Source organism: Blastomyces gilchristii (assembly GCF_000003855.2).
Source record: "Blastomyces gilchristii SLH14081 genomic scaffold supercont1.30, whole genome shotgun sequence".
Lineage (NCBI taxonomy): Eukaryota > Fungi > Ascomycota > Eurotiomycetes > Onygenales > Ajellomycetaceae > Blastomyces > Blastomyces gilchristii.
Genome location: NW_003101661.1, coordinates 544,434 through 548,595, shown reverse-complemented (window position 1 = coordinate 548,595; position 4,162 = coordinate 544,434). Strand labels below are relative to the sequence as shown.

The following is a 4,162-nucleotide window of genomic DNA, read 5'->3' as shown; positions in this document are numbered from 1 at the left end:
ATCTCAGTCTCATTAGATGCTTATAGGTCTATCAATCAGTCATCATAACCTCACTCTGTGTTAGAAACTAATTATAGACTTGATGACTGCAGTTCTCTCTGTTAATATTAGAGCTTGACAGTGAGCTTGCAGACTCTAGTCTATCAGAGTGCTCTGTCTAGAGTCTAGATGCATGTCTAGATCTGCTAGTCAGATAATTTTTAAAATCATTCTCTGTATTTGAGAAGAAGCTAGGCTTCAATAACAGCTCTAGTTAGAGACTCACTTAAGTAGTATATAATCACTATATTAGGCTTGACTCTATATCATTAGAACCTTGATGAGTGCATAGTAGAATAGTGAGATATTAACATCTCATATCAGCTCTGATAAGTGTTTATAGAATCTCACTTAACTAGTGACTTAGCTTGCAGTAGAGAGTTCTACTCTGCATCAAGTCTTACTAATTAGACTCAGCCTCTATTACATGAGGGCTTTCATGAGTAAGAAGTGACAGATGCCAGCGGTGGGATTCGAACCCACGCACCTCTAATGTGTGCGGCCTTGATTACTAGTCTTATCAACTGAGTCACACTGGCGTTTCTATCTCATTCTTCTGCAGCAGTTAATGCAAAAAAAAAAGATCTTAGAAATAGTTTTTTACTTCTCTTGAAAAAGTAAGATATTTTTCTCTGAATTTTATATAATATTCTTATAAAGAATTAAAAACAGAGCTGTTTTCTATTATAATTTTATATTCTTTTAAGTAAGAATTACTTTCTTAGTGACTGAAGAGTTTTTATTAATACTTAATTCTTTTTTACACTCTTTATTAACTGATTTGAGTTGTATACTTGTTATGTGAGAAGAATTGAATAATTTAGAATAAAATTGAATAGTTTTAATCAATTTCTCTGTAAAAAATTGATTTATTTTTTATCAGTTTTTCTCTTAAAAACTGTCATATTATCTGATTTATTATTAATTGATATCATACTTTTTCTCACTATATCTTAAGAAAGAGATTATAAAGATTTTATTGATTTATCTTAAAAATCAATTTTAGTTTATTAGATTCTCTTTAAAAATCTAATCTAGTTACTGAACTAGTGTGAAAAAAAAATCAGATATTTTATATATAAAAGTCTTTTATTCTTCTTTTGAAACAGTCTGATCAACTTTTCAAAAGATTTTAATATATATCTTAATTAAAATAGTCTGATCAACTTTTCAAAAGATTTTAATATATATCTTAATTAAAATAGTCTGATCAACTTTTTATTAAGTAAGAATAATAAATTTAAAAATACACTCAGTTAATGTGAAAAAAGATACTTTCTCAAATACTATTTCTGAGATTGAAATTCTGAAGAGAAGAAAGAAAGAGAAAATAGAGAAATAATAAGTTCTTGAAATATAGAAACTTAAAAAAGTAAGTAAGATTCTTAAAAAGCAGTATCTGAGTGAGATAAATGAAGAAGTTCTATTAATTCTTCATACTCAGACTAGATAACTACAGAAGATGATCAAGTTCAAACTTGAAATTTCAAATACAGTTTAAAAAATATTGAAAATTTCTAGTATAATCACTGACTTCTTATCTTACTCTTCTTTCTCTTTTTCTACTTCTTCTTCTTCTTTGAATTAAAAGAAAATATATACTCAAACAGCTGAATCTACTATCTCTAAATCTATTATCTTAAAATATGCTTAAAATCCTGAGAAAACTGAGAAGAATAATACTTATACTTCTATTAATAGAAAAGTGAAGAAAAAAATGTAAAAAAAGAAACACTTTTAAATCTTCAGAAATAAAAGATTTATTCTTAAAGTCTTAAATCAGAATATCTTATAAAAAAATAAGCTAAACTAAAATCTTATTTTTAGAATCAGAAATGAAATTAATCAGCAGTTCTTTTCTCAGTTAATAACTAATATTGAAGTTTAAAAATCAGTTATAGCTTCAATTGAGTCATTCTTCTTTAACAACTCTATTATTCTGATTACAATGTCTGAATTTAATACAGAATTTCTTATTCAGAATGAGAATCTCTGAAAATCAGCAGTAGAATCTTTATTAAACATAATAATTCTATCTAAGAGAGATAAAAAGTGAGATAAATTCATTCTTTATAATATTTCAGTTAAAACTTCTGACTATGAAGAAGAAATACTACTTTTTAAAAATAAATTAGAAGAATATAACTCTATTCAACTGAGAAAAGAGTCTGTATAACTAAATTCAATTAAGTTCAGATAAAATAGAAGAAATATCACTATTCTAGTATATATAAAGATACTTGAATAGTTAAAGATCTCTGAAGTAAGAGTAGCAGATTTGAAAATAAGAGTTCATGAATATAAAGACTCAAGAATAAATCTCAAAGCTCAAATATAGTATTCAAACTATCAAAGATATAGATACTTTATAATCTTCTATTTCAGAGACTTAAAATATGTATTCTATATCAGAGATTATAAAACTAGTGAGTATAAATATGAAATATGTTTAAAAAGAGATAAAATATATTAATACACTCTACTTAAATGCTCTAATTGTAAAGAAAAACATGTATCTAGCTCAAAAGAATATATATTTACTTCAAGAACTTAAAAGAACTGAAGAAAAGATGAAGCTCAAAGTAAATCTAGAACTGAAGAGAATAGTTAAATCAGTAAACTCACAACTATAAACTTAAAAAGAAGAAACTCTTAATTATCTAAATCTTCAAACTTCAATTCTTCAGCTAAATGTAAATAGAATTTGAATTCTCAAACTTCTATTAAGATTAGAGAATTGAGAAATAACTCTAATAATAAACTAGATATAATATAAGTAGTTGAGATTTCTACTTTTTAAAATAGTTATAATTTACTATCTGATAATAGTGATTAGATTCTACTCTACTCTCTTTTAGTATGAATATATAATAAAAATAATAAAAAAAGTTTAAAAACTCTTCAAAAATGATATTTATTCAAAATAATGTGAATAGAAACTTAAATTATATTTATTCTTATCTTCAAATTATATTTGAATAAAAAGTTGATTTTATACTACTTCAAAAGCTGAATTTTAATACTGAGTTTTTAAAATATATTATTTCTTATTCAAGCTACTACTGCTTTTTATCTTAAAAGTCTGAGATAAAGTCAAGAGTAGTGATCTATAAAAGAAAGAGATTAAGATATTAATTTAATTTAAGATTTAATATTATATCTGATTCTGATATTCTGATGAGTGATATTATAGATAAAGAGAATAAGTTTAATATCATACAGCTCAAAAATATCTATAATGAAAAGTTATTAAAGAAAAATAATAATATCTGAATAATTAATAGAGAATTTCTGAACATAAATTTATTAAGAAACTCTATACAGGCTATATATCAACCGCTCCACCACGAACTCGCTCGATTTTTCGAATAAGAACCCGCCGATAGATCCATTGAAAAGCCCTCGATCATATGAGCATTTTGACCCCATCGCCGACCGCATACCCCGTGTGGTGGTGGAGTTATCCAGCCAAATGTGAACCAGACGTCATTTGAAACTCCTGTGTGGGATTATCCCCCATTCTCCCCTACCACACCACAACCCCGGGCCAAATTGCCATACAAATTGTAAGGTGAAGAGACCTAGTCATATGCATCAATCTTCTTGATTTTGGAAGATTTCTGATCTGTAGTTGTGAAGATATCTGAGGAGTGATCTCTGTGAAAACCCTGTTCATCTTTGATATTTCAAAACATCAATGCCAAGTCTCACCCTTGTATCACCCTTTCTAATCTGGCTCATCTTCAGCAGAAAAATACAAAAAGATATCTCAGTGATAATATCAAGTATATAATTAACAGTCACTTCTGAAGTGCAATCTCTGCAGTCTGTCTTCAGTGTATCTAGACATTAATGTCAAGTCTCATTCTCATATCACTCATCTCAATCTGGCTCATCTCTGATAGAAAAGTACAAAAAGATACCTCAGTAACTGTACTTGATACATAATCAGCAGACACAATAACTATAAAATCAGTATATCTCAAGATCTGACTGAGTCTTTGATCTCTGTACAGTGAGATATATTAAATCTAGTTTTAATATCTCAATATTCAATAGATTCTGTAAGAGATTAGAAACAGTAACACTAGATTTCTATTAAATTTAAGAATTAACTCTATAA

At 27.0% G+C, this 4,162-nt stretch overlaps 1 non-coding gene across 1 annotated transcript; it reads right to left on the bottom strand.

Annotated features, from left to right (window-relative positions):
- Positions 1 to 497: 497 nt before the first annotated feature.
- BDBG_17902 lies at positions 498 to 578 on the bottom strand. Its single transcript has one exon. It is a non-coding gene; the product is annotated as a tRNA-Leu (tRNA).
- Positions 579 to 4,162: the final 3,584 nt, after the last annotated feature.